Here is a 9,811-nt window from a genome sequence, read left to right as displayed (position 1 = left end):
TGAGTGGAGAGTGAGCTGGATATGGGCAAGAATGAAAGAGGAATATCAGAAAGGGTCTTGTGGTTTTCCAAGCAAGAGAAGGTGGCTTCTTGGGTTAAGGTGGTAGTGGCAGGGGTGTGATATAACAGAACAAACTACACTTTTTTAGTCATCTCTTTCAACTATTTGTTCAATGACAGATAAGAAAAGGCTCTACGTTCCACTGTATTAAAACTGAAGACTTAAAGATGAAAATACACTTTCTCTATCCACAAAGAAATTTCTATTTAGAGGGGAACAGCCAGGCAAATGTCTATAACAATATAAAAAGAGCTAAGGTGGAGGTAATTACAAGATGCTGTGGGAACACTGGAGAATAAGCACCAAGTTAGCCTGAGAAAGTCAGCTATGGCTTAGAAGAAACAGAGACTTGAGTTTGCGTTTGTGAGGTCAGCAAGAAGGATATTCTAGGCAGGGTGGAATGCCTTGGTGGAAAGACAAGGAGGCTTTAAAAGAGTTTGTACTCAGGAAATAAGTAGTCAGGTATTTCCAGATCTCTAGTTGCAAGGAGGGAACATAGTAGAGATAGTAGTCCCCACGTTTCTCAGCCCCCTTGCAATTAAGTGATAAACTGGTCAAGCACAGAACTCATGCTCACCTTCCAGCTCTCTCTTTCTCCTCCATGGCAACTGTGGAGGAAACCTAGTAAAATGGAAATGCCACATTGTCATGGCAGCTGGATCTCTGAATCAGTGCATAGAAAACAGGACCTTTGGAGAGACATCCAGACTTGCAGCACACTTTGTATAAATAAGAAATAAACTTTTGTTGTATTAAGCCACTAAGATTTTGGAGCCTTTTTTTTTTTTTAGTATATCATAACTTAGCCTGACTAATACCCAGAGTGATAAAGATAAGACCAGACAGGAGAGCAGAGACCAGACCACAAACAGACTTGGTAGTCAGATGCCTTGTTCAAAGGCTGGACTTTATCTTGTAGGGATTTAAGAATCATCAAAAGAGATGAGAGTGACATTGTGAGGCCATTCTGGCCACAGCGAAATGGATGGATGGATGGATGGATACTTGGATGGATGGATGGATACTTGGATTTTAGGGCTTGAGGGGTGGAAGTAGTTCTTAAAAGCAGAGCAACTAGAAGAGAGGTTGTAGAAGTAGTACAAGAGAAAGATGATGACAGCATGAATTAGGGCAATGGTGTAAAAATTCAACATACGTTCAGAGGGAGAATGCACAGAGATTGTGAGTGAATATTCTATAGCGGCAGGGATGAGAGGAAACAGAGGAGGGAAGTTTTGACTCACTTAACACGCTACTTTCTTAGCTCTGATAATGAACATCCTTAATCACTATGTCAGTGCCAAGAAAAGACCAGGAAGAAGAGCTGAAGGAGAAGGCTTCCCGGCAAAATGGAAACTTTCACACTGGCCATGAGTGAAGGGAGCCAGGAGACCAGGTCTGATCCTTCTGACTTGGATTAGTTCATTGAACCTCTCTGGACTTCAATTTTTCTTACTTGTAAAAGGAAGTCATTGGACTTAATGATCACAAGATCTCTTTCCATTTTAATACCATAACTCTCAAAACAACAACAACAACAACAACAGAGGAATGGGGAAAAGAAAGAAGAGTAAGAAGGTGAAGAAGGTAGATGAGGAAACCACCTAGAACAACAAGGAAAAAAAAAGAGAGAGAGAGAAGGAAAGAGAAAAAAACAGGTGTGTTTGCTCAAAATGAGATTCTTGAACCCCTGGGTTATCCCAGCATCACATCAGCTCAATTTAGCTAACGTTCAGTTACAGTGTAAGTATATTTGTCTCAGCTAACATATGTCATTGTTCTTGCTTATTGAATTTGTATGTTCAGTCTTTAATACTATGATTATCTCTAATTGACAAAAACAGATCAATGACTCAAAAGTGGTACTTATGAAAATAGTTTTGTAAATACCGTAACTCAAGATAACATCTTAGATATAAAGAACAGGTTCAAGGAAAAATGAAGTGGGGTAAAGCAATATGTGCTGGGAGAAGTGAGAATATGACTGTGATAATAAGCTAACAAAAATGTAAGCCTGTAAGAATAGGAACTATGACCAGAAAAATGTGAAAACTGGATTGTAGTGGACTGGTGATGCATTTGCCCCTAGCCCTCCAGGGTGACATCCATTATAAAAATGATTTCCAATAACAGCAGGAAACCATGAAAACTTCAGTGGTATTTTCCCACAAAGTACAATGACTTCTTTGATAAACAATAAAGTTTTTCCAGAATAGCTACAAACATTGTAAGTGCTTCCCAACACAAAATTGATGAATTTATTGCTAAAAGTGATGGAGAAACCAAAACTACAGAGGCATCATAAAGGATGCACTCTTCACAGAAAATAGGAATATGCCACACTGTTGCCAGGAAGTTTGTAAAACCAGCTACTAAGGTAATGATTATGTTGGGAAAGAAGCAGAACTATCAGCAAGATTTCTCTATGAAAGAACATTGGTAGATGTTGCATAATATCAGTAGTATATCTGTAGGAAAAAGCTGGTATCATGTCTGTGTAGATATTTCACTTCCTATATGGACAAAATTCAGTGCAGCAAGAGGGCACATATATGAAAGAGAAGTACTCCCCCGAGCCTCTTTTTTTAACAGCTTTATTGAGATATAATTTATATACCATACAATTCACCCACTTACACAAGTCAGTGGTTTTGGGTACGTTGCATTATTGATCTTTTTTAACTGTGGTAAAAATATATACATAAATATTGCCACTTTTAACCATTTTTAGGCAAACAATTTAGTGGCATTAAATACATTTACAATGTTGTGCAGCCATCACCATTATCTACAAGACTCTTTTCACTGAGATATAGTCCATCTGATGATGGTTTATCACTGAAGAATCCATGTTCTATGTAAAGACAATTTTCAACACTTATTTTGTGAGTTGTGATGTAAAGTGGGAAAGTAAATTGGCATCAATTTTGGCAAATTTCCATCTCTGTGCTTCAAGGAAGGAATTCCCAGTGAGTTGAAGATAGCACATCTGAACACCAATCTATTCACTGCTTCCCTCAAAGAGATCAGTTGGTCATCAGCAACATGTCTTGATACCTTGATGGTTTTGAAGGTGTTTCCCCAGGAAGCAGGCTCTGAGGTGGAGATTGGCATACAGGATGTGTGTGCTATAATTAAGGCATATACTTTGGATTAACACCTGTTGAAGGGAAAGAAAAGATGCAAGACTGAGCAGAGACAGAAGCTGAGCTGCAGTATACCAACAAAGTCCTCAGCCATCCCCCATGGAGCCATGGATCTAGGAGATAGCTCTTTGGGGCTTAACAGAATTGAGGGGATGGGACTGAAACTTCATACCCCCTTATGGATCAGTCACTGGATATAAGCTGTCCCTTGGGCAAGGAAGTTTCTTTAGCTAAGTCAATCACAAAGGGGCTAAAAGCTGAGAGTCATCTTCTAGCAGCATTCCCAGAAGGAAGAGGAATTTGTCCTTCAGCCCTAAGGGAAGATCTGGGAAGTGTGTCCTGGTATCCAGCACACTCCACCCCTTGCTCAACTCAGATCCATTTCTTCACATGACTCTGGGAGCAACTCTGACATTCTCTGGAAACTTAGGAGAGGAATTTAATGAGATAAACTATTGCCCCTATCACTGCAGCTGGTGTCAGGGCTATAACTGAATTTCCCACCTCTACAACTGGTTCTGGATTACCCTCCCCCTTAGCTAGCACATTGGTTAGTCTCACTGGTTTTCCTGGGGGCATGACACAGACCCTCAGAAGTGAATGGTCATCATGCCTGTCTCAGGCCAGGGTGGCTGAACTTGTCCAGTTACCATCAAAGTTGGATAAGGAAGTTCAGAGAGGTACCCACTATATCACCTGAATGCCATATTCCTCCCTGCTCTCATTGTGTAACAGCAGCCCTACCTCTTCCTCATGATTAGGACCAGTTGCCCCTGCCAAGATGGTGACTCCTCGTCTTACCTGCTGATCCCTTGGCACAAGGAGCTTGAAGTGTGCAGGTAGCAGCCATAGCTTCTAGTTCAATGGGACCTGACAGAAGTGTTCACGGTCCCCTTTAGGAGTAGGATCTCTCAACCATAAAGCCAGAGTCCTGGGGATGAGAAGCATGAATGTCTATGCTGTTGGGCCCATGCACAGCCTCCATTCTGGCCACCATGGCTACTTTATTCATGCCCCCTTGGACCAGCACTGGGGGAGTTGATGACAGAGGCTGGCTGATGTCATCTGGCCAAGTTCTTTGTCTACTTGGTTGGTTAGTGCCTCTTCCACACTGGATGCTCTCTGTGAGCTTTATCATGAAAAACAAAGATCTCCTACCTTGTTTCTTAATCCCCTATGTCTATCTACATGACTCTACCCCAGACATCCTTGTTTCTGACCTTCCCATCTTTCTCCTTCCAGGCCCCTTAATAACCCATTCACCACTGATCTAGAGTCTGAATATATTCTAACCTTGAGGTCACTTCTTCTACACAAAGGTGCACCACTAGAAGCCCTATTCACTGGGAGAATTTTCCGTCACCATTTCTCTCAAGGCCACCCTGAGGAGGATGTAGTGCAATCACCATGAATTTCAATTTAAACATACCAAGTCAAGCTATGCACAAACCAAGCTCAGACCTTTTCTTCTTCTATCAGCTGGTCATAGTCATAGAGTCATAGTCTATATAGTTATAGAAGTGAGCTAAGGGAGAGGTGCCTGGGTAGCTCAGGAGTTTAAGCATCTGCATTCGGCATCCCTCTGCTCCTCCCTCTCTCCCTCTGCCCCTCTCCCACCCCCCACCCCCACCCCCACCCCCCGCCAACTGTGTGCTCCCTTTCTCTTTCTCTCTCTCTCTCTCAAATAAATAAATAAAATCGTGTTTGGTTTTTTTTTTTAAGTGAGCTAAGGGGAGGCACTGGTGCAACCATGGTAAATGACCTGGGGCTCTGGATTCCCTTTCTCTGCAGTTTGCTTGTGCCCTCTGGTCCTATTCATGCTCATTCCTGGATGTACCAATTTCATTTTACTATGGACTGTTATTAGGTCTTCTCAGCCTTAGGAGTCTGACCGAATTCAGTCCATATGGTCACTTGATGTATTGTCATGGTCAAGAATAAAGTCTCTATTAGACCCCACAAGCTATATATAATTTTCACTGCAGATAGCATTGCTTTGTTCCAGAAACCTAAGGGTCTATATTGTAATTCTCCTACTGGGTTTGCCATAAACTCCACAAGCATCTTTTCCCACCACTGATATCTCCAATACTGTAGGGCCTACTTGGTCATATGGCCTAAGCCTGTACCTGCTCTGGGCACCAGTCAGAGCTGGCAGCCTTCCATGTAATCTACTGTATGAACTAGAGCAGTACTCCCAGATATGGAATACGCTGCCTCCAGAACCAGAAGAAGCTTACCAAGAGTTGTATGTTATGCTTTCTTCTTTGAGGTGGGAGGTATATGATGCAATAATTTGTTCTTCACTTTTGAACGGATATCCTGGCATGTCTCAGAGTAGGAGCCCCTAAATATGTTGCTGATATGGTGGGTCTCTGAATCTTTATAGGGCTTATCTCCCACCCTCTGAAGTGTATGCCTTTTACCAAAGTAAGACTTAGGCAACCTGATTAGCATGATATCATTGACACAGTAGACCAAAGTAATATTCTATAGCATGTCCAGATAATTCAGACTATTTAATGACAGGGGGCAGAAGAATTAACATGGCCTTGGGGCAAAACCATAAGTAGATATTCTTGTCCTTTCCAAGTCAAAACAAGCTGGTTCTGATCCTCTTTTCTAATAGGGTTGAAAAAGAAAGAGATAGCCAGAGGAATGACCACATACCATATATCTCAGGCCATGGTAATTTGTTCAACAAAGAAGTTGCAGTTGGGGTTAGTAGTTGGTTAAGTTTACAGTGGTCCACTGTTATCTTTCAGAATTGATCTGCTGTGTTCAGGTACCAGGTTGGTCTATAAGGTGTGATATCACTGGGACCACCATCTGGTATATTTAAGACTGGTACTAATATCTGCTATTACCCCCAGAACACAATATTATTTCTGCTTTTCTCTCTTGTCAGTGGGCAGCATGGAGAGAGGCCATTTCAGGAGCTTCCATTTGACCTTTACTATATCTCTTACCCCACAGTCCAAGAATCCAACGTGGGAGTTGTGTCAACTACTAAGTACATCTACTCTAATTATACATTCAGGGACTGGAGAAATAATCATCAGGTGGGTCCACAGATCCAGTGAATTCACTGTGAGCCATACCTGATCCAGAACTCCATTTATTACTAGCTTTCATATACCCCCACTATCAAAGGGGGCCCAAGATGATGCTCTAGGTCTCCAAAGTGTCAACTCTGGCTCTGTGTTCAACAGTCTTTGAACATATTTGAGCATTCCCCTTTTCCCAGTGCAAAGTTATCAGAGTAAGCGGCCATAGTCCCTTTGGGGAAGGACTGAGGGATTCATTTCTGAACACACTGAGGTGTTTCAGGCTGATTAGTCAGCCCCTAGAAGGAGAAATGACCTTGGATGGGGCATTTTTCTTCATCATCATCATTTCAACGAGAACTGATGAGAGCTGATGGTTGAGAGCTGCCTTCTGGTTGCACTCCCAGCAACTGGGAGGTATGGGGGACAGAGAACAAGTCCTTCATTTCTGGAGGGAGATCTGTACAGTGGACACCACAGCACCCACCACAAAGGAAATGGTGAAAAGTGGAACATTATGAAATTGCAGTCACCGATAGATAATGACATATGTTGGCTACTCATGAGGAAGGAGGTTTTGAAACAAAAGATGAGATAAAAATAATTTCTTCATGGACGGACCTCAAGGGCATTACGCTAAGTGAAATAAGTGAGAAAAAGAAAAATACTGTATGATTTCTCTTATATGCAGAATTTTCTAAATAAACAAACCAAGCTCATAGATACTGAGAACAGATTGGTGGTTGCCAGAGGCAAGGATGGGATGAGGTAGTTTAAACAAAGTGAAAATTAAAAAATAAAATAAAATAAATAATAATTTCTTCATGATCATTTCTATGATTTCCAGTGGCTTGCATAAGGTACATATATGTCATTGACATATTCAGCATTATCAGTAGCCTTAACCTGTATGGACACGTGAAGGATAAGATATCCGGATTTTTTTTTTCTTTTAAGACTGAATCATGTGGTGTTAACAGCTCAAAAATACAAATAATAATAATAATTTTTTTACTCATTGCCAGCATTTAATGGCTTTCCTCACTTATGAGAAAGCAAAACCTACTATGTATTATTTTATATATTTAAACACACATCTGAATGTAACAATAAGACAAATAAATACTTTCCAGAGCCCAGTGGAACCCAAGAATAGACTAGGTATCTATTTGCCATTATCTCCTGATTTGCAGCATCCAACTGTCCCACATTTAAGTGGAATAAGCTCATTCACTGAGCATCTGATAAACATCAGATGCAGTCTTCAGAGAGCACTCTCACCAAAATTCTGGATCTGTGTAAGACTGAGATATAAAAAAGAAATAAGAAAAGATAAAAGAAGCAAAAAAAAAAAAAGAGTACCTGGTATAGCCCAGATCAATGACTCAAGTGCTTGATACAAATAGATTATGAAGTCTTAATGAAAGATTGCCAATATCTTTCTCTGTCTTATTTCACGTAGCATGATACCCTCTAGGTCCATCCATGATGTCACAAATTTTACCCCATTTTATTATCCTCATTGTCATTATCACATACATTTGTCTACTTGTTTGTTGCATGTCTTCCTGATTGAAACATAATCTCACTGAGTACAGACACCTTGTCTTTTCACCCCTGTATCCCCATCACCTAGAACAATGCCAGGCACAAAGGACACACTTACTAAATATTTGCTTAATAACTCAATGAATGACGCTTTGACTTATCCATCCAACCATCCATTCACCTATGTATCCATCATGTATTTATGCATCCATCATATGAGAAAGCCAGGCATACTAGTGAGTGAGTTTTGTTATCTACTTCAAGGGCTGAATAAGTTTTATATTTATATTATGTGAAATAATATTCTGGAGAAGGAGTCCTAAGATGAAAGTCCATAGACTCAACACACTGGTGACTAGAGGAGTCGTCTTCCACCTTTATTTCCCCAGTGCTACCATGGGCAATGACAAGAGGGCAACCAGCAAAAGAAAAAAAAGGACCTGGAGCAGGCACAATTGGGAACTTGTGTCATCAGTCTTATTATGCTTTGTGCTGACTTCTTACTTTAATAACCTCCTCCCCAATACCTTGCTGACCCAGCCTAAATCACCCCTTTGTACAATACAGTACATATCTGATGCCCAATAATATCTTCTTTGTTCTCCTTCCCCCTGCCCATATAGTTCCACTTATTATCTAACCTTACTTAGGCATTTTCAGCAATCTTTTCATGTTCCTCCACACACATTTTCTAAAACGCCAGCTGTGCAATTCAGACCATCCCTGGAGATTATTGACCAGGTTGGATTTGCATTTATGAGCACATAACTGAAGCTGACACGGCCTCTACCAGAATTGATAGCTCTTGGAACAATTTGCCTTCACAGCATTTTACAAACAGCTTCATAATACATCTAAGGGCAAGGCAGGTTTTAATTAGTGTCACTAATAGCTAAGTATTCCGAGGTGAAATAATTAAGTGGCTGGACCAATATGAGCAAGAGATGGAAGGTGAACTTGAAGTCTGTGCAAGTTTGAGGTGGTAGAAGTTTCCACCTGTCTTTGGGGTGGTGTCGGGGAGCTGTTCTCTTTGCTGAGATGACTCTTCTGTTAGCGCTGATGAGGAATTACTGATGGCAAACTTGGTTTCTATGCGTGCAATATCATTTTGAAACACCCTTCTCTCTTTAGTTTCTCCGCTCATTTAATTGTGGTTGCTCTATTTTACAAGGAAAGCAGCTGCCTTTGTGGAGAAGAGGTGCATCATTCAGATTCATGGTTTAGAGTTTGCTAAATGTAAGCCTGCCTAATCCTTTCATATCATTGGATTACTTTCCCCAAGCAAATTTTCCCAGCTTTCATCATGAGAATGGGCTCCCTGCCAAGAAACCACTCATCCCAGTTCAGGTCCACCTGGCCTTTCGCAGATTGTCAACTCCTCCATCTTCGGCCATTAAAAGGGCTTTCAGACAGAATATTTGCACAGCCATTTCTGAAAGCCAAACACAAAATCTTTGTTCCAAAGAGTCACTAATCTCTATGCAGGATTCTGATCTGAATTATTATCAGGAAAAGAGAGAGAAAGAGAGCCTTTGATCACTGGGTCAGTTTTCTCTTAATATCATCTAATTAGATCAAAATCAATTTATTTAAAGTTTAAATAATAACCACGGTCAGATCAGACAATTTAGAGAAGATGATACACCTACTAGTATTAGTGCTCTCTATAGGTGGCTGCATTCAGAAGGTACGTTAAGAAAGCCATCTTAAAATTCCTAAATGCCCCATAAATGCTACATTGATTAAAGTTTTAATGGGTTTTTTTTTTTTTTTTTTAATTCATGGTTATTTGCTGCCTAATTTCCTCCACAGGTCCAGGGAAGGGGACCTTCTTGGGTTTCAAAGGGAAAGGGCTCTTTGTGACCACGGAACCAAACAAGGGGTTTGATTCACACACTCCTCTGTCAATCACGTCTGAAATTCTGAGCATGTATAAACTCTCACAGAGCCATACGATAGCACCTTGAGGTTCAATCACTGATTGTGATCCATCCTCAGCTAAACTTGGAC

General features: G+C 40.8%; 1 long non-coding RNA gene across 1 annotated transcript in view; it reads right to left on the bottom strand.

Moving 5' to 3' along the window:
- Positions 1-2,725: 2,725 nt before the first annotated feature.
- LOC129045635 (uncharacterized) overlaps positions 2,726-9,811 on the bottom strand; it is a 153,154-nt gene continuing 146,068 nt past the window's right edge. The window contains exons 3-4 of the long non-coding RNA XR_008505630.2: positions 4,008-4,137; positions 2,726-3,220 (exon numbers count right to left, since the gene is read on the bottom strand). This is a non-coding gene — a long non-coding RNA (uncharacterized LOC129045635). The remainder of the gene's footprint in view (positions 3,221-4,007; positions 4,138-9,811) is intronic.

Source organism: Mirounga angustirostris, unplaced genomic scaffold (genome assembly GCF_029215605.1).
Source record: "Mirounga angustirostris isolate CCGP_5_RB_7025 unplaced genomic scaffold, mMirAng1.0.hap1 SCAF_3, whole genome shotgun sequence".
Classification (NCBI taxonomy): Eukaryota; Metazoa; Chordata; class Mammalia; order Carnivora; family Phocidae; genus Mirounga; species Mirounga angustirostris.
The sequence above is the reverse complement of the archived record's forward strand: the minus strand, read 5'-3'. Positions and strand labels throughout refer to the sequence as shown.